Here is a 24,887-nt window from a genome sequence, read left to right as displayed (position 1 = left end):
GATATGATGGTAATCGAGTGACTATGTCTTGTAAACAGAGGTCCACATAATGGGAGAGATTTGACGTCAGGCTTCCTATACCCGATATAATAGGTCTACCTGGTGGATTATTAAGATCTTTATGTATTTTAGGTAGATGATAAAAAAATGCTGTTTTTGGTTCATGGATCATTAAAAAAATTTTTTCCTTCTTATTTAAAATTCCCAGGGTATAGTTGTCCTCAATCAATTTCTTGTATTCTCTCTCATAATCATGTTGTGGATCTACAGTGAGGATTTCATAATAGTCTGTATCGCTCAGAATTCGGAGTGCTTCATTTAAGTAGTCTTCCCTATTTTGTATAATAATACCCCCTCCCTTGTCGGCTTCACGGATGATGATATTAGAATTGTTCTGAAGATCCTTTAGGGCTCTGTTTTCGTCTTTAGATATATTTGCATTACTAATTACTGTATTTGGAATAGTTTTAAAGTCTGCCAGTACCAAATCAAAGAATGTTTGGATTTGATGTCCCCTATGATGTAATGGGTAAAAAGATGACTTCCCCTTAATTTTCTGATGAATGATGCCATCTTCGTGCAAAGGCATGTCACTTGTATCAATAGTGGTTCTTCCATTAATTCTTTCGATTTCAAAGTGCCTGGTTAAAGTGAGTTTGCGAATAAAAGCATTAAGATCTAAAAATAATGAAAAATCATCCGCTGTTTGGGCAGGACAGTATGACAGTCCTTTCTTCATGATTGATTGTTCTGCCTGGTTAAGGATGTGATTAGATAAATTAAAAATTTTTACTCCATTTTGGGAATTTTGTTCTTTTGGAATTAATTTATTTTTAATGATTTTTTTGGAGTGGATGCTCCTTCCTCCCCTGCAGCCTCTGTATGAATTTTTCTTTTTATTTGTGTTGTTTTTTGTCTTTCTACGTATCTCCACATTGTGTGGAGAAAAAACCCAAAAAAACACAATTTATTTATAGTTATATATAACTTGCACCTGTGGTATACAATATGTGGGAAGAACTAAACAAGCCTTCCACAAAAGAATAAATGGCCATAGATCTAATACACATAGGGGCTTTCTCAAACAGAGCGTATCTAAACATTTAACAGAAATTCATAATCGCTCCTTCGATACCGTCTCAATTTGCCCCATTGAACAGATCCCACAAGAAAATACAGATCGTTGGTCCACTTTGTGCAAACGGGAATCGTATTGGATATATAAATTGCAGACACTGATACCCGAAGGCCTTAATGAGTGCATTGAACATGTATAAGTATATGCTACCACCTTTGTCCACTAGATGGCACTAGTACTTTAACACAAGATTGATTTTGCCTCTATTCCTAATATATTTTTTTATTATTCAATTTTAGTTTTATTATCCCTCAACGAGTTTGTATACATGTCCTCATTCCCCTCCTCTTATATATTAGAATCTCTTTACCTCTTCTACATTACTTTAGTTCTTAAATGTACCGCACTTTCATACCAGTGTAGTGTGTGTTTGATTTACACTACTCCATCTTTCGAGAATACCGTACTACTACACTAACGTAGCGTACGTTAACGCGGTGACGTCACACGCTTGACGGACCGCCTCATCTTTCTGAACCAGCGTACTAATGTAGCGTGTGTCGACGTGATGACGTCACACGCTCGAGAGACTACTCTGCTCCTCCACACCATCTGGATCCCGGCTGTTTGACCATGATGGGGGTTATCACCCTCATCACCTTCAACACGGTAAAAAATGAATTCTTTTCTACACTATCATGTTTTCTGAAATAATCATACATCCCAGTGACTCTGTACAGTCTATAGTTAGCCAGACTGATGTTTCTCATATGCCGGTCAACTCCGCTATGTCTGTGTGTATTTGCATTTTTATTATGAACTTATGCTTTGGGAATTTTACGGACCTATGGACTGATTCCTTGTGATGCTATGCCTGTGTGTATCTCTATCATGAACTTACAGCGGTATGCTTTGGGTACTTTATGGACTCATAGATTGATGCCTTTTCTTCTTCTCTTTTTTTACGGGCTTATATATATTTATTCATATTTATTTATTTATATATATATTTTATATTTTTAGCATGTATCTATATCTGCTCACTTGGGCCACATGGGTATATTTATTTATGTTTGCCGACCATGTGCTTTTGTTTGTTTACCTTGTCTTTGGACTTCCTGAGGTCACTGACCCGGAATGCCCACATGATGTAATGATGTCATCAAATAGTGCCTATATATACCTTATGCAGTGTCTACTTTGTATGCTTGATAAAGGCCCATGTTAGATAATATAGGGCCGAAACGCGTTGCAATAAAGGAACATTGATTTATTACGCCATCTACTTTTGGATACTTCTGGTTGCACCGTTGGGTGTAAATTGCGTATACTCCAGCGCTCATCGTATTCTGGTGTGGATTTGGTCTTCGGTCCTGTAGTCGGTTGACTACATATCTACACTCCATAGACATATACAGGCTCAGTGGTGGACACTGGGGGGCGGGGCTTTGTCACATGCTTCTCCATGTAAGCAATCTTATGGACCAAAACACCACAGAGCAGGGCAGCCCAGCCTGGAGGAGGGGAGTGTGATGTTAGCTCTATGAGGTACATAGGGAGTTGCTGTCAGTATATACAGCAAGTACACTTACTAATACTGTACACTGAGCAATTTTAGTATAAAGTGGCCAACCCCTTTAATGATCGGGACCCCTGCAGCCATGCTGCATGGGTCCCAATCGCATGTGCCAAAAGGCAGGGAAAAGCTCCATACCTTCGTCCTGTCGGATCGGCGATCCATGTATAGAGTCTGCTCTCAGGCAGGCTCTATGCATAGATCGCCGATAACACTGATCTATGCTATGGCATAGCATAGATCAGTACAGGCAATTTAATGAATGCATATTTAACAGTGAATAAAAGTATTAAAAAAAAAAGGGAATATATTTTTTTTAAAAGTATTAAAAATAAAAGTTTAAAATACCCCCTTGCCCATCCTAAAAATATAAACATATTACATATCATAGCATGTGGAATTGTTTGATCTATTAAAATAACATTGTTCCCACGTAAATGGGAAAAAAACACACCAGGATTGCTGATTTTATTTAATTATATATTACAAAAAAATTAAAAAAGCAATCAAAATTTTTCTGTTACACCAATATGATTTTATTAAAAACTAGAGATCATGGCACAAAAAAATGACTCCCCAGGTGGAAAAATAAAAGCGCTATGGCTCAGAGAGGAACATTGCATTAACCTGACCTGGACTTTTGTGCATCAAAGGGCTCTGTCTTAAAGGGGTTAAAGGAGTACTCCGGCGATAATCTTTCTTTCAAATCAACTGCCTACAGACAGATGTATAGATTTGTAATTTACTTCTATTTAAAAATCTCCAGTCTTCCAATGCTTATCAACTTATTAGCTGCTGTATGTCCTGCAGGAAATAAGTGTTTTCTTTTTAGTCTGACACAGTGCTCTCTGCTGCCACCTCTGTCCAAGACAGGAACTGCCCAGAGCAGTATCAAATTCCCATAGAAAACCTTTTTGTATAGGGATTTGCTACTGGTCTGGACAGTTCCTGTTTCGGACAGAGGTGGCAGAGACCATAGTGTCACACTGAAAAGAAAACACTATTTCCTGCAGGGCATACAGCAGGTGATAAGTACTGGAAGACTGGAGATTTTTCAATAGAAGTAATTTACAAATCTAAATAACTTTCTTAAACCAGTTGATTTGAAAGAAAATCTTCAATCTCACAATTACAATGGGTAGTACCCATGAGAACCACACAGTGCATATATCCTTAGCTATTGTGGGAGGGTTTGCTTAGTAGAGTGCAGGATTATAGCGTGAACAGCAGTCAACAGAGTCAAACGAATAAAGTCCAAGTACAGGCTTTGCCTGCGTTTATTATCCAATTAAAGAAAACCAATAAACAGCCTTGGCTTTAGGCATAACACAAAAAAAAACTCTGCTTGTCCAGCACTAACTAAACAGAAGACGGCCCTGTCTATACGCTACGACTAGCTGCAGCCACACAAACATAACATATTGTATGCAGTCCAGTATTTACCTTGGTAAGGTATATGGCTTCTCCTGAGGCTGCAGCTCTCCAGCACACTCAGCTGCACCCAGCCTCCCTCTATCCATGGCTCTGCAAAACATTTTGGAGCTGCTGATGATCCAGTCTCAGCACCTGTGCCGCCTGACGCCAAACAATATCTGAAGTGGAGGAAGTGGAATGGACAGCACCACTACCAAGCCGGCCATCCATTCCTTAAAACCAGGCCCAAACACATTTTATCAAAACATCCCCAGCAACTACCTTTGGAGGTAGATCACATCATATCCCTGGTTTTTCCATGTCTCAGATAGTAAGACATGAACTTCCCTCAGTCCTAGTAGGTGTAATAGGTGAACCCAAGTGAAACATAGCGACCATCCAAGATTAACCCCTTCAGTGTCTCACACTATGTAAAATTGAGCACCTGCCAGCAATGGATTTATTATCTCTTACTGTATGATCTTTATAGGTTTTAAAAATATGCCATGACTAAATAACATTTACCCAAGTGATCTATTGTTATACATAATATACAATGTATTTTAAAATTTTCACATTTATCTCTAATAAATCACACAATCCCTGCAGCACACCAAAGACACGGTCACATATTGAGTAATTAGTTTGCAATCTACTGAGACTTGATGAAGGATGCCGGGGTCCTTCTCACCTTAACATGCTTGAAAGTACAGTATATAATTCATATTACTAACAGTCTGTTCAGTTTTACTGACAAACATTATCTTGCTTAAAGAGAAACTTACTGCCCCTATAGTAAAAGTGTACCTGTCCCTTAGTCTGTATATCAAGATACAAACTGCCTTTGTAGTCTATATCTAATACTTTATGTAATCCTGCGTCCCGCTGCTGTTCCGCCAAGCACCGCTTATGTCACTTGCGTTCCAGGGCTGTAACACAAGTGACATCACCAACATAGCAGTGCTCAACGGAACAGCAGCAGGACACAGGATTAGGTAAAGTATTAAATACGGACTACAAAGGCAGACTGTATCTTGATAGGGACAAGTACAGGGACATTAGATTATACACAGGGACATTAGATTAAACACAGTGATCTTCCGCTGGATAGCTGAAGATCACTGTGTTATGACAGAGCGGTAGGCAAAGGCTCACAGGAGCCCATCTCACCACTCTGCATGCCGGGAAGTTCTGTGCTCGCTCCAACTCAGGGCTAGTCAATACAGAAAAAATCTAAACATATTTTAAATGGAGGCCCAAAAATAATTAACCCCTTGCCTCCGCAGCCTGTTTTGGCCTTAATGCCCAGGGCCTATTTTGCAAATCTGACCTGTCTCTCTTTATGTAGTTATAACTCTGAGATGCTTTTGACTATCACGGTTATTCTGAGGTTTTTTTTTCGTGTCATATTCCTCTTTATGTTTGTGGTATACTTTGGTTGATACACTCAGTAGTTTTTTTGTAAAAAAAAAAAACAAAAAAACACATTTGCTCAAAAATTTGAAAATGTTACATTTGTTTTTATTCAAAATTATCTTTTTCTTAGGAAAAATAGTTATGTCACATAAACTAATTATCACTACAATATCTACAATATGTCTACTCATGGTGACGTCACTTGGTGAATGTCTTTTTACTTTTACTTTTAAGGATGTTAGAGGGCTTCGAAATTTTGCAGCGATTTTTAAAGTTTTCAGGAAAATGTCTAATTCAGTTTTTTTTTTAGGGACCAGTGCAGGTCTGAAGTGTATTTGTGGGGCCTGTATGTTAGTTAGCCCCATAAATACCTCCACTGTAAAAACTGCACCTCTCAAAGTATTCAAAGTAATATTTCTTAAGTTTATTAACCCTTTAGGTGTTTTGCAGAAATTTAAGCAAGTTGGAGGTGAAATTTAAAATTTTATTTTTTTTGGCAGATATTCCATTTTAATCCATTTTTCCTCTAACACAGCAAACAGTTACTGAGAAATACCACTCACTATTTATTCCCCTTATTCCAATGTGTCTATAAAATTCCCCATATGCGGCCGCAGTGCGTCACCTGACTCCACCACAGGACTCAGACATGACATATACCTGGTGAATTTTGGGGCCTTTTTTTATTTCAGTTTTTTTTTAGCCATTATATCATGTTACAGAGGCCTCGTGGTGCCAAAATATTTGTGTAAGATAAGTTGACGTTTCCATCGGTACCATTCGGGGGGACATGTGACACCCTGATTATTTATTATTTAATTTTTATTGAGGTGGTACGAATACAAAACACAATTTAGCAGCTGTTTTTCATCATGTTTTTTGTACGACGTTTACTATACGTTACATATCACATGTTATCTTTATTCGTCAGGTAGGTATGATTACAGTGATATCAATTTTATATAGCTTTTGATATAGTTTATGGCATTTATACTATAAATATTATTTGTGTCTTGCATATTGTAAGAGCAGTAATATTTAAATTTTTTTGCCAATGAAGTTATGTGAGGGCTTTTTTTTGCGGCATAAGCTGACATTTATAGTGGTACACCTTTGGGTACATGTGATGTTTTGATAGCTTTTATCTATATTTTTTAGGGGGCGGTATTAACAAAAAATTTACATTTTGGTTAGCGGTGATACCAAACATGTGTATCTTATTCATAGAGGATCATTTATAAAGGGGGATGGGTAATGTGTATATTTATTTCAATTATTATTTTTTTTTATTTGTTTTAATTAATTAATTATGTATTTGTGTGTGTGTTTTTTATTTTACTTTTGCAGACACATATATAATGCATTACAGCACATAATCAGTGCTGTAATGCATTATATAGTGAATCAGTGTCAGTGTCACACACTGACATTCATTCAAACGATCAGATCCCTGCAGCTGATTCAATCGATCAGTGCAGGGACCTGATCGTTAGGCGTGGGGGAGCCAAAACCAGGGGGAACGAGGGGGGGGGGGAGCCAGACCGGGAACACGGGGGGCGCTGGATTGGGGCGGGTGGGGGTTGGGGGAGCTGGATTGGGGCGGGCGAGGGGGGGGGAGCTGAATCGGGGTGGGTGGGGGGATGGGGGAGCTGGATTGGGACGGGCGGGGGGAAAAAAGGGAGCTGGATCGGAGGCGGCGGGGGACAGGGAGAGGTGGATCGGGCCGGGCGGGGGACGGAGGAGCGTGATCGGGCCGGCGGGGGACGGGTGAAGCTGGATCGGGGCAGGGGGGGCCGGTTTGGGGCGGAGGGTATCAAGGGGGGCCTGGGTGAGGAATACAACAGTGACAGCGGGAGGAGGCAACGTGCTGCAGCCTCCTCTCGCCACCCGATCACCAGGGTTAACTGCCCATCACCCGGGGATCACTATGGGGTTAACTCCCCGGGGGGAGGGTGTCTCCTCTCCGGGCAGTGGCAGCAGGAGGAGGCTGTGTGACAAAGCTTCCTCCTGCTGCCCGATCTCAGATAGGGACAGTGGGGGGAGGCAGGGAAACCATGACGTCCAGGGACATCATGATGCGTTCTGGCACTGCTTTTCATGACGTCCCTGGACGTCATGTGGCTCAGGGAAGAAACAGAGTGCTGCACATCACACCTATGGCTGATACTAGTGCCGCTTGGCTAAATAAAAAACACATCAGAATTTTGTGTATGAATTGATCAAGCCATACTGCCCCATGTACCTCGTGCCGGTATCTGATACACATGGGTCCCTACACTAAGTCCACACCGTGCCAGTCAGTGGCCACCAACCCCGCAGGCGTGCACAGCCAGGGAACGGGGGCCATGGGACGGCCCTGCGACCCCCATGCCACAGGACCAGACCCAAAAACACCACACCAGAACCCGGCCAGCACCGCCGGCGGAGAAGGTCGCCCCCAAGCAGCACAAGTCTGGATAAGGTATTGCGCTCACCATAGCTGCAGCAAACAGAATGGGAAAAAAACAGGAGGGATTAAAACCATGTGCACTCAGGTGTCTCCTGCTAATTGCGGTCATGTGGGTCTCACCAGGAGGAGTGCAAAACACGGAGAAAAGAGAGAAACAAAATGTGGCTCAGGGAAGAAACAGAGTGCTGCACATCACACCTATGGCTGATACTAGTGCCGCTTGGCTAAATAAAAAACACATCAGAATTTTGTGTATGAATTGATCAAGCCATACTGCCCCATGTACCTCGTGCCGGTATCTGATACACATGGGTCCCTACACTAAGTCCACACCGTGCCAGTCAGTGGCCACCAACCCCGCAGGCGTGCACAGCCAGGGAACGGGGGCCATGGGACGGCCCTGCGACCCCCATGCCACAGGACCAGACCCAAAAACACCACACCAGAACCCGGCCAGCACCGCCGGCGGAGAAGGTCGCCCCCAAGCAGCACAAGTCTGGATAAGGTATTCCGCTCACCATAGCTGCAGCAAACAGAATGGGAAAAAAACAGGAGGGATTAAAACCATGTGCACTCAGGTGTCTCCTGCTAATTGCGGTCATGTGGGTCTCACCAGGAGGAGTGCAAAACACGGAGAAAAGAGAGAAACAAAATGTGGCTCAGGGAAGAAACAGAGTGCTGCACATCACACCTATGGCTGATACTAGTGCCGCTTGGCTAAATAAAAAACACATCAGAATTTTGTGTATGAATTGATCAAGCCATACTGCCCCATGTACCTCGTGCCGGTATCTGATACACATGGGTCCCTACACTAAGTCCACACCGTGCCAGTCAGTGGCCACCAACCCCGCAGGCGTGCACAGCCAGGGAACGGGGGCCATGGGACGGCCCTGCGACCCCCATGCCACAGGACCAGACCCAAAAACACCACACCAGAACCCGGCCAGCACCGCCGGCGGAGAAGGTCGCCCCCAAGCAGCACAAGTCTGGATAAGGTATTGCGCTCACCATAGCTGCAGCAAACAGAATGGGAAAAAAACAGGAGGGATTAAAACCATGTGCACTCAGGTGTCTCCTGCTAATTGCGGTCATGTGGGTCTCACCAGGAGGAGTGCAAAACACGGAGAAAAGAGAGAAACAAAATGTGGCTCAGGGAAGAAACAGAGTGCTGCACATCACACCTATGGCTGATACTAGTGCCGCTTGGCTAAATAAAAAACACATCAGAATTTTGTGTATGAATTGATCAAGCCATACTGCCCCATGTACCTCGTGCCGGTATCTGATACACATGGGTCCCTACACTAAGTCCACACCGTGCCAGTCAGTGGCCACCAACCCCGCAGGCGTGCACAGCCAGGGAACGGGGGCCATGGGACGGCCCTGCGACCCCCATGCCACAGGACCAGACCCAAAAACACCACACCAGAACCCGGCCAGCACCGCCGGCGGAGAAGGTCGCCCCCAAGCAGCACAAGTCTGGATAAGGTATTGCGCTCACCATAGCTGCAGCAAACAGAATGGGAAAAAAACAGGAGGGATTAAAACCATGTGCACTCAGGTGTCTCCTGCTAATTGCGGTCATGTGGGTCTCACCCTGGACGTCATATTGGGGGAAGGGGTTAAATAAATTTAGGAACACAAAAATACTGTTCACAATAATTTAAATAAATAATAATAATTTTAAAAAATCACCCCACCATGATAGGTTATCTTTAAATATCAACTACAAATCATATCACTATATGCTCATTTATAGATTATTTTAAGTTTTTGTTTAACCATGTAGTTTCTAAGACAATTTTTGTATTTGCACTTTACTTCTTTCTTCCTTCTGTGTCAATGGACAGAGCGCTTTTTTTTAGCCTGTAAACACATATGACCTCTTATTTTTTTTTTTTTTGGGGGGGGGGGTGGTTCTGGTGGTGGGGGGTTGGGGGGAAGTATGGCTGGGGAGGTTGGCTGATGATGATAGCAGCTGCCCAGAGTATTGTACTAAAAAGGACTCCACACCTAAAACATCCTATGGGAAATAATATAGTTATAAATAGTGATGAGCGAACATGATCGTCCTAGCTTGGTACTTGTTTGAGTATTAGGGTACTTGATGGTACTCGTTAATCGGACAAGCATCTTGCGATACTAGAGAAAATCTCATCATCCATTTACTGTAAGTTTGGGCGCAATTTATCAGCCAATTAACATGCAGGAGACACTTTGGTACATCCTGCGATCACGTGGGTCCCATAAATGTCGATAGCAGCGATTGGTTGGCCAGATCAGATGACCCTGCCTTATAAAAATTGTGGCCGCCGAGGCACGGCTCACATGCATGCTGGAAGAGATTAGGGACAGAGCTGCTGCTGGTCAGGGAGAGCGTTAGGGAGGGAATTAGCGTTCCAGTAGGCAGATAATACTAGCGAAACAACCAAACAGCCCTTGTAGGGGCTTTAAATCGTTTTTAAATTGTATTACTACCGACTGCTTGCTGCGACTTGCAGTGCAGCTACCACGATTTCAGCAGCACTCTGTGGTGCTTGGCTAATGGAAGAAGGGGACATTAGGTGTTTCATACAGACCCCTAAGAAGTGCTCAGTACTCTTTTATTATTTTGTAGCTGGTGGTGCTGCTGACGTAAATTGTATTGCTGTGATTTGTAGTGCACCTGCACAGAACTTCACTGCTCATTGTAAGGGGTTGTCACAGAGTGTATTGGTGCAGCCACCACCAGATTGTATACCACAGACCCCCAAAAACTAGTAGGACCACTAGCATATTTTCAGATTTCTGTCTTTCTTACTAAAGCAATATCTAAGTTCACTACTGCTTGCACAGTGTAAAGGGGGTGTCACAGAGTAGCCACCAACAGATTGTATCCCACAGCCCCCAAAAAACTAGTGGGACCACAAGTATATTTTCTGATTTCTGTATTTTTTACTCAAGGCATATTTAACTTCACTACTGCTTGCACAATGTAAAGGGGGTGTCACAGAGTGTATAGGTGCAGCCACCAACAGATTGTATCCCACAGCCCCCCAAGAAACTAATGGGACCTTTAGTATATTTTCAGATTTCTGTATTTCTTACTCAAGGCATATCTAAGCTCCATACTGTGCAGTGTCCATAAAATAGTGAACCCCAAGGGTAAGAGTCGAGGACGAGGGCGTTGGCTTGGGTTTCCAAGCGATGCAGTTGGCAGAGGCCGTGGTTCAGGGCAGGGTGACACAGTAGCACCCGTTGAGGAGGAAGCAGTGGCACACCGCAGATGTTCACTCCCTAGCTTCTTCACCCAACTTACAGGGTCTCATGGTAGACCGATATTGAAACCACAGCAGTGTGAACAGGTGATCACGTGGATAGTGGATAATGTGTTGAGTAACTTATCCATTACCCAGTCTTCCACGCAGTCCACCCATGCTACCCAAGGGAGTGGAACCCTTGCTCCATCAGCTCTTCCTCCTTCCTCACAGCCTGGCCCCTCCAGGGAAAAAAGGGATTCAGATCTACCACCATGCTCCCAGGAACTCTTTCCTGGACCCTTCCCTAAGTCTGAGCACATTTATTACGAATTTGTTACAAAATCGTAACAAAGACTGCACAGTGTTTTGCTCATTCTGGAAAGATGAAGCTCAGTGATACACAACTCTGGAAATTGTCTAAAGGTTGCAGCAATATCTTTCTTCTTAACAGTAGATTATTGGTTTTGTCTGCCCATTCACTGCCACAGGGGCCTGCAGATCCTTACTCCTCTGGAGATACATACTCCTCTGGCTGTGAAGGGGCAGAACATGGCACAAAATTGCCTTTCAAAAACAGGGGAAATAAAATGAAGGAAGCTGACCTTTCCCACATTTCCAAATGAAATACGAAAAGGATCTTCACATAAAAATGCACAAACGTGTTTCTTTTATTACCAAATAGTGCTACAATGAACAATGCAAACTTTGCAGTCTAATTCTCTGTTTGTCTCTAACTTTTTTTTTGTACAATTTGGAAACCGAGTGGTAAACTTTGTCAGTATTCTGTTATTAAGTGTGTGTCTCTATACCGACCTGTGTGTGTCTATATACAGATCTGTGTCTTTCTGCTGGCATAAAATGATAACAAAACAAAAGAGGAAAAAGGGAAAAAAAATCAGACCCTGCTCAAACTAAAGAAACAAATGACAACTCAAGTTGTTGGGCAGCACATAATTAGTAAGGCGGGACCTCAAGTGATGATCCCTTTGCATGAGACAATTGCCAGTTCCTCAAGGAATTAAAACCAGGATGCCTGAGCCACATCAGTTCTGCAGTTATGTTGAGTATTGTGCTGAGACAGCCATGCCCCATAAACATCTCATGATGCAGGGAATGTTACTCCAACTGCTACAGTCAAAGTCAAATTCAAACTCAAAACAGTGGTGGGGGAGAGGTGGTGAGTCACATGATGCAGGGAATGTTACCCCAAATACTACAGTCAAATTAAAAGTCAAATTCAAACCCAAAACAGTGGTGGGGGAGAGGTGGTGAGTCACATGATGCAGGGAATGTTACCCCAAATACTACAGTCAAATTAAAAGTCAAATTCAAACCCAAAACAGCAGTGGAGGGAGAGGTGGTGAGCCACATGATGCAGGGAATGTTACCCCAACTGCTACAGTCAAATTAAAAGTCAAATTCAAACTCAAAACAGCTGTGGGGGGAGATGTGGTGAGTCACATGATGCAGGGAATGTTAGCCCAACTGCAAAGGTCAAAGTCAAATTCAAACTCAAAACAGCGGTGGAAGGAGAAGTAGTGAGTCATATGATGCAGGGAATGTTACCCCAACTGCTACAGTCAACTTCAAAGTCAAATTCAAACTCAAAACAGCGGTGGGGGGAGAAGTGGTGAGTCACATGATGCAGGGAATGTTACCCCAACTGCTACAGTCAAATTCAAACTCAAAAAAGCGGTGGGGGGGGGAGAAGTGGTGAGTCACATGATGCAAGGAATGGTACCCCATGTGCTACAGTCAAATTCAAAGTCAAATCCAATTTAGCATCCTGGTCTTGTCCATTTCGAACCATATTATCTGTGGATGTCATCTTACGGGTGTCCTCTGCCATCCTTTAACCAGTTCCTTCTACCTTCTTTGGATGTTGCTATGTTGTGTCAGGCAATGTTTTTGGGTGGTTTATCATATGCTACCTCTGTTTGAATGGTTCCCTGTGTTCTCACTGCCATGCTGTGTCAGGCTAAATTTTGGGGTGGTTCATATGCTACCTCTGTTTGAATGGTTCCCTGTGTTCTCACTGCCATGCTGTGTCAGGCTAAATTTTGGGGTGGTTCATATGCTACCTCTGTTTTAATCGTTCACTGTGTGATCACTGCCATACTGTTGTCCATAATTTGGCCTAAGGGCGGGTTCACACTACGGAATTCTCGCGGACAATGTCCACGGAATTCCGTCAGCTGTCCGCCCGCACATCTGGGCGCCTTTCCACTGGCCCCATAGACATCATTCTATGGGCCGGCGTATTCCGCTATACGCTGAAAGAAGTATCATGTCACTTCTTTCAGTGGATCGCGGAATACGCCGGCCCATAGAATGGTGTCTATGGAGCCGGCGGAGAAGCGCGTGCCCGTGCGGGCGGACAGCTGACGGAATTCCGCGGACATTTTCCGCGAGAATTCCGTTGTGTGAACCCGCCCTAATAGTGCGATTAGGCAGCCTCAGAGGCAACCATGCATGCTGCCCCTGCTGTTTCCTGTCCATTTCCGTGGTGTTTCCATCATTTTCTGAGGTTGACAGGTTTTCACACGACCTTCCTTCTATCGAGCTTGGGTCCCCTGCAAAAATGCTCGAGTTTCCCATTAACCTCAATAGGGTTCGTTACTCGAAACGAGCACCTGAGTATCGGAAAATATTTGTCTCAAGTAAGGAGCACCTGAGCATTTTAGTACTCGCTCATCACTAATTATAAACTAACATTTTACCTTAAAACTTATTGCACACATTTAAAACCTTTTTTTAATTATTAGTTAATATTATTTCCATCAATATTTTCTGTAGTATTTTTTCAACCAAAATCAGGAACTGACAGAGCAAAATTATCATGGAAAAATTTCCACAGTTTCTGTATTTTCAACCCCCTCCTGGTTTTTGTTGGAAAAAAAAGGGACCAAAAGACTGACATAAATATTATGTGTGAACATAGTCTTAAGGTGTTGTCCTAAGATGAGCCCTGGTATTCTTGCTTAGTAATCAACTTTTAAAAGTAATTTAGTAGGCAACAGGAAACTTATGAAGGAAGTTACATGTCATGAGCTGGCTTGGTGGGTATATAAGGTCATGAGTAAAAGGATGGTTTATCAGCTTAGCAAAATATAATAATTCTTGATTTTCTGGTCAGGTGTGGTAGTATTTCTGAAAGTGCATGGATTGGGAACAGTTTGCATGCTACTGTGGTGAAATTGTATAATGAGCAGACACACAGCACAACTGGGAATAAGCAATGTGGAAACTGCCAAGCATCAGATGCCATTGATGTGAGATCTGAACACCAGCTCCGAAGGTACGTAAGGGGTGCAAGTGTTGCCATTCTCTGCTTCAACGAACAGACGGATGTGGTGTGTCAGACGAGAAACACCAGGTAACAAATACCCTGCAACTATTGCTATAGGAACACAAACTGGTGATGGCAGTATTACAGGATTATGGTCTGGAAAATGTTATAGTTACATATATAATGGCAAAATGGCAAAATGGAGTCTGTTTGGAGGCGGAGGAGAGCACGTGTAGCACACATGTCTCCCTACTTGCTCTGATGATCAGTTAGGGTGTCTTCGGTGACTAAGTAAAAAATTTGAAAGTCTCTGCAACCTGTCAAAAGTTTTTTAAAGTGTCAGTGCCCATTTAAAAGGAACCAATCAGCCCATTTGGGCTGATATGGTTCCCTTGAGCATTGTATAAAGAACCTTGAGCGGCCCCGGCACGTACTGGCCGCGGGCGCAGCAGGTGCTTTATAACGGAGAAAATGACTTTTGTTCCCCGGCTCGTGACTAGATATGAGCGTGGAAGTAGTCATGGTGGGTGGCTCCCCGCTCGTATCTAGTCACTGCGCTCTGCCTGTCAGCGCGCTCAGAGGGGATGATTGACAGGCAGAGCGCAGTGACTAGATACGAGCGGGGAGCCGCCCACCATGACTACTTCCCCGCTCGTATCTAGTAACGAGCCGGGGAATAAAAGTCATTTTCTCCGTAATAAAGCACCTGCTGCGGCAGCGGCCGGTACGTGCCGGGGCCGCTCCAGGTGCTTTATACAATGCTCAAGGGAACCATATCAGCTCAAACGGGCTGATTGGTTCCCTTTAAAATTTACAGCTGTATTGTAGATCTAAAGTGAAAGATCTTACTGCTATTATGTATGCTAGTATTTTACAGCAATGGCATTTTGCATTGTAAATCTACAATTAAAAAGGGTTGTCCGGGATAAATGCATAATTAGCCATGCTGCTGTGGCTGCTGACAGTAATGTATACTTACCTGTGCGGCTCAACTGCAGCTGCTGGTTCCTGGGCCGCCCACACTGCGCCACGGACAGTGATTTAACAGCATTTTCTAACATGCCATTCCTACAAGAAATGGTTGGTTGACATAAACAGTATAGAGTCTATGATGATCGGCCATTTCTTATGGGACAGCACATTGGGGGAAGTGTTTAAAACACTGAAAGGGGAGCAGGGTGGGAGGCCTGGGAACCACTAGCTGCGTTAGAGCATTACAGTTAAGTATGCGGCACTGTAACTGTCATGTGGCCCCGAACTCCCAGCAGAATCAGGGACAACCCCTTTAAGCTGTAAATTTCAATATAATGAAACAAGGTGTTGCACTTTTAATTATGGCATTATATATATTTAGTCATATATATTATTTACATTCAAATACACATGCAAATATACAGTTTGCATAATGTACAAATATGCATATACAACACACATGGTAGATAACACATACATAAACACACTTTACAGATATACACATGCACATAAGATATGCACATCAACAGTACTAACACACACACACACACACACACACACAGACAAAGCCACATTATATAGATACAGGGGTGTTCTGGTTGTTTACAGTACTTCCGCTTTTTGTCAGAGCAGCTTCTAATGGTGTGGCTTATCCTGCCCCTCTTCCCCTATTTGAACATTGGAGGTTATCAACTAGCAGCCTGAGCTTAAAGTAAAGAGATGAGGGAGTGGCCTGGGGTAGTGTGGAGGAGGGCCTGCATCTCTACACCTTCCTGCCTAATAATTACAGTTTCTATACAGTAAGCTGGTGGTTATCCAGCTTACAGTATAGAGGCTATGACTGGAATGATAGACAGGAGTATATTGAGTGGCTGGGAATTTCTAAATTAGTTGGGCCACCCTATCCGCCAGGCTCCATAGAAGCCACCTGATTGTGAAGCGTGAAAAAATACAGTATGTCTATTTAGTTCAGTATATTGCCCTCTAATGTTGATATAGAGGAAGACAAAAAAAAATATAAGGTAGAGTCCGATTTCCCTCATTCCTAAATCCCTGCAATGTAAATAAATCCCTGAATAAGCAACCTTTCTTCAGAATCTCTTGACTATAACCTGTAATTTTACATTTTAGAAGTTATTAGATAACCCTTTTACTATTTTTTTTTAAAACTAAATAATCCAAAATAACCCTTTTGGGGTATTGTAGTCTACCCACTTGTTCATCTTTGTCTCAATTCAAACTCCACAACAGGTGCCTGGCCGTGTCATCCCTGTAACGTACAACTGCCAGATCGGTATGCAGATTTGGACATTTCGGTATGTCCATCAGCAGGAAGGGGTAAAATCTGACCAATTAATATGTAGCCATAATGGTATCAATAAAAACTACAGCTTAAGGCTATGTTCACACTACGTACATTTCAGGCAGTATTTGGTCCGCAAGTCAGGTCCTCATAGCAACCAAAACCAGGAGTGGATTGAAAACACAGAAAGGCTCTGTTCACACAATGTTGAAATTGAGTGGATGGCCGTCATAAAACGGTAAATAACTGCCATTATTTCAATATAACAGCTGTTGTTTTAAAATAACAGCAAATATTTGCCATTAAATGACGGCCATCCACAACATTATGTGAACAGAGCCTTTCAATCCACTCCTGGTTTTGGTTGCTATACAGCCTCAAAAATACAGCCTCAAATATACGTAGTGTGAACCCAGCCACAATCTGCAAAAAAGCAAGCACTTAACAACCCCATTATCTGAAAAGTAAAAAAAAAATTATAACTGTCAGAATGTAGCAACACGAATACAAAGGTCAGGTTATCCCACAATTACAATTGATATATTCGGTGGAGTGATGTTGTGGTCCAACCACTCTGACCCTTATCGATTACAAAAATGTCCCCCTTTGGGAAAGGTGCAGCAACATGCATAGTTGACTGGTTTTATTCACACGCTATATGATTGCTCAAGATAGATTAGCACTATATTCTGAAATCTTAGACAGAGTTATACAATATGTAAAGAGTGTCGATGACCACTCAAACAGAGACACTCAGAACTGCTGTTCTTGTAATAAGGGCGGTTCCAGTAGTCAGACCCCCACTGATCAGTTGTAGTCTTTGGTAATGACTTGCTGCATTCAGAAGAGCAAAATATGCAGCAGATTATGACCAAAGATTGATGATTTTAGTGTTGTTTGGCCAAGCATACACCCCCAAGAACTGCATCCCCATATGCAGGCCCCTGATGCATGTGTGCCCAAAAGCAGTTTTCACTGTGACCCAATGCTGACTGACCTATAGCTTCCAGGGTCACTTTTGGTTTTTGTGGCATTCCCTGGGCCCACTCGTCCATGTGGAAGAAACTCTCAACCTATTTGGATATGAATCCATCTTTGCATGACATGTATACTTGCAGATTGTCTTCCCGAGCATAAATGGTATTTTCCTGCAAAAAAATGCGACATCACACATGGCCTGAAATGTCCAACATTGGTTGGGACAGTTCTAAACCCTAACCCACCAATGACACACTATTGGTTGTGGCCTATAGACGGTTGAATGGCCTTCGTCATACTAATCTCATTGGCAGTGAGTCTCAGTTGCAGTTAGCAGCCAGACCCCACTGTCTATGGAGTGGTCTGTGCTCCTGGGCTTACTTATAGTTTGGAATTGGACTTTCATTGGCTCTAGAGGTTCTATGCAGCCCTAGGGAGTCCTGAAATCCTTGAATCTATGGCTCTATAAATGTTTTTTTTTTTTTCAGGACTCTCTAGGGCTGCACCCAACTTCTGCTGCCATGAGAAGTCAAATACCAAGGTTCAGATTCAGAGAAAGATGCCATACCCCCAACAGGTCGGTCTCTTCACTAAACATGATTTTTATGTTATAAAAATATGTCAAAAGTGTTCAGAACTCCATGAGTTCCAGTGACTTAAAGTACTATAAAATCTGTCTTCTGTACAGAGAGAGGGGTGCTTCTACTGGCTCATGTCTTAATATATGTTAACATTTGTATCGTGCCATGTGGGTGATAATGTATTTATTTTGTATCATGAGAGACTGGAATCCTTAATTATAGGAGAAGTCCCGCAAGGGGACTTTTTTTTTTTTTTTTTTTTTTAAGGCAGGGGCAGGAACATAAAAACCAAGATTTACTCACCTCTCCCCTTGCCTCTCCAGTATCTGATTGCTGCTCCTGGACCCCCTCCGGGCTCTGGGATCTTCTCACAGCGAACGTCACCTCCCGGTTGATTGACTGCCCGCTCATCTAATCAGTGACGGAGGAGGAATGCTTCTGCAGTCACTGATTGGCTGAGTAGGCAATCCATCAACCAGGAAGGCATTTTCTTCTCATTGTGACATCATTAGGACTCATTAGGGAAAATGCTTTGGGGATCCAGGAGCTGGTGTAGTGGTGTGGGCACGTGGAGAGGTAAGTTAGCATTCTGTGATAACTTCCCCCCTGCCCCTGCCGGCTGCCAAATATCAAAATGTCTGGACTTTACATCCAAAAGATAAGGGTAGCAATTATGAAAACTAGGCATGTTAGACATTGACAAATAAAGCACTTGTTGCCTCTCGTGTTACTCCCAGTCATCCTAGCCTGTAAGCTCTTGAGAGCAGGTCTCTAATTTGTTGTTGTAATTTATTCCTTGTATAATTTAATATATAACCTGTAACGTATTTATATATATTTAAATAAGCGCTGCGGAATCTGTTGGCGCTATACAAATAAATATTATTATTATTATTATTATTATTATGTTCAATTTGATGTTTTTGTGATACCAAGGAGGAAAAAAAAGATGGCTGCAAAACTGTCAAATACATTAAGAATATATTGATTAAGTCTATCAAAAATATATAGGTGTTACAATCTATTATGGTGTGGGCACGTTTACATTCTCTATATATTGTTTATTTTATATACGTGTGTCTAACGTATACTTCTTTTTTATAAAAATGAAAAAAAAAAAACTGCAAGCTTTTTTTTTTTTATATCACAAAGATGAATTCTAAAGTGTACTGAATCGATGTATATTACATTTGCAGTTTAACTGCAGTTTTTATAGATTTTACAAAAACATTTTATTTCAAATTATACCTGAGGACAAATCTATACAATAGGAATTGCTTTAATCTTATTTGTGAGCTAGCATACTGCTAAAATTAGATTTAGAGTAGTTGCTCCATAGAGCATTTCTGACTTACAGAAAACTTAATTTAATATGATGAGAAATTAATTTTATTGCAAAAAGCAACCCTTCTACTTCTTCAACATTATTATACAATACTGCATATTGTATGTATATTTTTGAAGTTGTTTTCCCCTGACCATAAATCTTGACACAAATAAAAAGGTGTTTATAAAAAAAAAAATTCACATGTACTATTATCGTTACTTACTCTTTATTGTTAAAACACAAATGGTTTTATATGAATACATTAGAAGAGAGTCTGTAGCTAAAATACTAGAACAGATTCAATTAAGCCATGCATAAGAGAGAATAAAAAGATAATCTATTTAATTTATTTATCTAATAAATGCCACCACTCTCCTGTGCATGTGTGCAAACATTGTAGTTAAATGTTTTTAAATATGCGTATTTTATTTAATAAAGATTCAAGCTAAAGGAGTCATTACAGCTGTTTCAAGCTGCCTAAACTACACTGTGTGAGTATAGGGAGAGACGTGCCACACATTTCTTGTGGAGCAGAGAGCAGCTGAGGGTTTTGCCCCATGTGACCAACAAAACACAGTTATCACTGAACTCAAAGAGAACAGTGAAAAAAAATTCCAATGAAGTACTCAATCAAGAGTCTCCACTGATGCCCCCAAAAATTTAAATATGCAAAACAGGAGTCCGTGGAGTCTCGGTTGCGAGTCTCAAAACACGGGATAGCCAGATATCTCTAGCCTGTTGCCTCCATGATAGAGAGAGCACCACACCACCCTGATAAATAGCCCCTTAAGTCCCACTCGGTTGCGAGTATTGGAACATAAATAGGGAAACACCAGGGTGGCCCCTTTATGTCAATGTCTAACTCAAGGTGCGAGTATTGCGATCATGACAAGGGCTTGCCAAGGCAGGCTTCCATCCACAGACAGCCGTTTCAGGGTTTTTGCCCCTCGTCAGTGTGGAGTAGGATTCTGGCTAGTAGGGGCAATAGCAAACCGACCAACAAAACACAGTTATCAGTGAACTCAAGGAGAACAGTGAAAAAAAATTCCAATGAAGTACTCAATCAAGAGTCTCCACTGATGCCCCCAAAAATGTAAATATGCAAAACAGGAGTCCGTGGAGCCTCGGTTGCGAGTCTCAAAACACGGGAGAGCCAGATATCTCTAACCTGTTGCCACGGGGTGTCTCCATGATAGGGAGAGCACCACACCACCCTGATAAATAGCCCCTTAAGTCCCACTCGGTTGCGAGTCCCACCCCGTGGCAACAGGCTCGAGATATCTGGCTATCCCGTGTTTTGAGACTCGCAACCGAGGCTCCACGGACTCCTGTTTTGCATATTTAAATTTTTGGGGGCATCAGTGGAGACTCTTGATTGAGTACTTCATTGGAATTCAGTCCTTGAGTTCAGTGATAACTGTGTTTTGTTGGTCGGTTTGCTACTGCCCCTACTAGCCATAATCCTACTCCACACTGACGAGGGGCAAAAACCCTGAAACGGCTGTCTGTGGATGGAAGCCTGCCTTGGCAAGCCCTTGTCATGATCGCAGTACTCGCACCTTGAGTTAGACATGGACATAAAGGGGCCACCCTGGTGTTTCCCTATTTATGTTCCAATACTTGCAACCGAGTGGGACTTAAGGGGCTATTTATCAGGGTGGTGTGGTGCTCTCCCTATCATGGAGGCACCCCGTGGCAACAGGCTAGAGATATCTGGCTATCCCGTGTTTTGAGACTCGCAACCGAGGCTCCACGGACTCCTGTTTTGCATTTTGCTCCATGTGACTTTTAGGTAGGTGTGTGATAGAGCATAATAATTTTCATTAAAAAAAAAGACATGTCTACTGTTAACATAACTGTATATGTTCTTCTGTTAAAACAATAATTGCTATTCTATACAGGTGATGTAAATGATGGTATTATACCAAACAGAATGTCTTAAGGTCATTCCCATTTCTGACCAAGAACATTCTTTAGACAATAGACAGTATTCTCACACTCTTCACTATGACTTCCCAGTGTCTGTTTTCTCCGCTCCTCCACTCCCTACATGATCCTTTGTGTTCCTGTCACTGCTGTACACTTAACTGTATCCTCACAAGTGTCATTTTCTTAGATTAGGCTTGCCTGCCTGACCCCTCCTGTACTGTTTAGCTCTCCCAATACCTGCACTGAGACTGTCTGGCCTGTATCCAAAATCCCCTGCCTTGGTCGTGCACTTGATTGACTACACTGCTAACTCATCCATGGTACAGTGCCTTGCATTGACACTTTCTAGTTCTGTGCACTACCCACACCAGCGGCCCTGTGTCCTCTAGCCACAGAAGTCCAGCTTTCACATCCTGGAGCATGATAAAGACCTAGATTGACCTACTTACATTCTGCTCCCTGGTGTGGCCAAAAGCTAACACAGTTTTCATCTATTGCCCTTGACAGTATGCCTGTGCCTATGCTTGAGCCTTGGACGCTGCTGGTTAGACCAAAAATACAGAGCAAGAGCTGTTATGCGAATATAAGCACCAGAGTGAATGCCAGGATTTTCCAATGCAGTGCTTGCATAATATCTTTACCCACTTGAACTTCATCACTACTCCACTTCCTTACTCTACTTTCTTCTGAAGCCACAGCCGCTATGACAGTTCTAGTCTCCTTATGGCTAAACCATGACACTGCTGGTGTCAAGCTACCCCTCTCCCAGGATTACAGTGGGATCATATGAAGGCACTTAAAGACAGATGATTATTTATGCTTAATCTAATGTTCAGCCAGATAATTTTGGTAAAAGCTAATAAGGAATAGCAGAAAAGCATATTCCTAATTTTTACAATTATTAGCATCACATAGAACACATTATGTAGACTGTGTAGTCAATTTTATAATCAACTTGAATCACAACATTATTTTTCAGGTAAAATTAATATCTACCAGTTTGATGTGTCACACCTATCAAACGTTACTGTCACGTTTGGGGCAAGGAAGTAATCAGCTCTAATCTGAGCCCAGCCCCCTGTCCCTGTCTACTTGGACAACCTGCCCTAATTAGCAGTCCCCAACTGGGCGACGGTCCCTATGCTGACTAAGTGCAAGTAAGGAGATGAAACAGTCACCAGTCTGGAAAAAGCAAGGGGCCATGACAAATGCAAACTAAACAAGAGACCCACAAGTCCCAGCAATCAGAACCAGGAAGGTCAGACAGTAGAGAAAGAATCAAATTTTAACAGGCCATCAAGTAGTATGGGATACACTGAAGGCAGTTATAAGGGGGAAATATTACGGGGCAATTTGTAATTTAAAGAAAAAATTTAGGGAGAGAGAGGGGGTGTTGAGGGGTAGTGTGCGCGAAAAGGAGGAGGAATATGTAATGGACAGCTCTGGTAGTAATAGAGAGAAGTTGGATGTGGCTCAGCAAGAACTTAACCAATTTTTGTTGGAAAAGGCCGAAAATCAGATAGCATTCGTGGATAAAAAGAAATATTTGGGGTCTGGGTCACCAAATAAAGGGTTAATGGCTATAGTTAAAACGCAGAAAGATAAGAGGGATATACAGGCGATAAGATCTCCGCAAGGAACTATAATTAATCAAAAGAGTGAGATATTGAATCAGTTTATGGGTTACTATGAGGGAATTTATACGTCTGAATATGAACAATCTTCATGGGATCTAGCAAGTTTCTTGAATAGTTTGGATCTTCCCAGATTGACAGATGACCAGAGAGAGGAGCTAGAAGCAGATGTTACGCTGGATGAGCTCTCAAGGGCGTTGGATCAGTCCCCGAAGAGCTCAGCACCTGGTTTGGATGGCCTCCCATATGAGCTCTACATAAAACATCGTGAGTGTCTTCTCCCTATTCTTTTGGAGGTTATAAAGGTTTCAATGGCAGAGGGGTCTTTGCCTAGATCCATGGAAGAAGCACTCATCACTCTGATATTGAAACCAGGCAAAGAGGAATTAGATATAGAGGCGTACAGGCCTATTTCACTGATGAATGTGGATGCCAAAATATTGGCGAAAGTCCTGGCAAGTAGGCTGCAAAGAGTGGTGGGTGACCTGGTTCATGGAGATCAATGTGGATTTATACCGGGCCGTATGGCCAAGTTCAATATTAGAAGGTTGTTTGAAAATGTTCAGTTGGTGGGAGAGCCTGGGTCCCACTCCATCCTGTCGTTAGACGCCACTAAGGCGTTTGACAGGGTGGAGTGGGACTATATGTGGGGAGTACTGGATAGTTATGGGTTCGGTCCACGTTTTGTTTCATGGGTTAAGTTATTGTATAGAAATCCCAGGGCGGCGGTGGTAGTTAATGAGATGGTATCGGGTTTTTTTTCTTTGTCACGTGGTACTAGACAGGGGTGCCCCCTCTCCCCTCTCCTTTTCGCCCTTAGTATTGAACCCTTAGCTCATCTAGTGAGAGTGGATAGTGATATTGAGGGGTTTGGGGCGGGCGGGGGAGGGGACAGGGTGTCCCTTTATGCAGATGATGTTTTATTTTTCTTGAAGGACCCAATTATTGCTGTTCCAAAAATTATAGAGTTGGTTGGGAAGATAGGGAAATTCTCAGGCCTAAAAATAAACTGGGCAAAGACTATACTTATGCCCTTGGGAGTTAATCAGCACTTCTCTTTTCCCCAGTTGAAGGTGTTAGAGGAAGGGGCAAAATTCAACTATTTGGGAATAGCAATTTCTAGGAATATTAGAGAATATAATCGATTAAACTTAGAGGTGGTAATGGAGGAGGTGGAGAGGAAATGTAAGATATGGCAGAGGTTGTGTATCTCTAGAATGGATCGTATGACACTGTTTAGAACAATATGTCTTCCCAAATTCCTGTATGTGTTTGGCTCGGCACCGATTTGGATCCCAGAAAAGCACCTTAGAAGGATTAGAATTATGATCAATTCTTTGATATGGGGTAGAAAGAGGGCCCGATTAAAATTAGAGGTATTATGTCAACCCAAAAATATGGGGGGTCTTGCTTTCCCAGATCTAAAGTTATATTTTTTAGCCTCACAGTTGTATTGGTTGGTAAATAGAACACAAACTAATTTTTATAAGATAGTTGGGGAAGAGATGGGACAGAGGTCGGATATGGTGTTTGAGTTCCTAGAGGGGGGATATTGGAAAGTAGGGGGAAAAAAGGATTGGCCTATGATTCAAGCCCTAGGGAAAACATGGGAGACCATGAAAAAGGTGCTGGGATTGAAGTCGGTGTTTGAGTTCACTCCAATTTGGGGGAATACTAGGTTTGAGGAACTGAGGAAGTTG

This window comes from Dendropsophus ebraccatus, chromosome 2, assembly GCF_027789765.1.
Source record: "Dendropsophus ebraccatus isolate aDenEbr1 chromosome 2, aDenEbr1.pat, whole genome shotgun sequence".
Taxonomy (NCBI): Eukaryota; Metazoa; Chordata; class Amphibia; order Anura; family Hylidae; genus Dendropsophus; species Dendropsophus ebraccatus.
Note: the sequence above shows the minus strand (reverse complement) of the source record.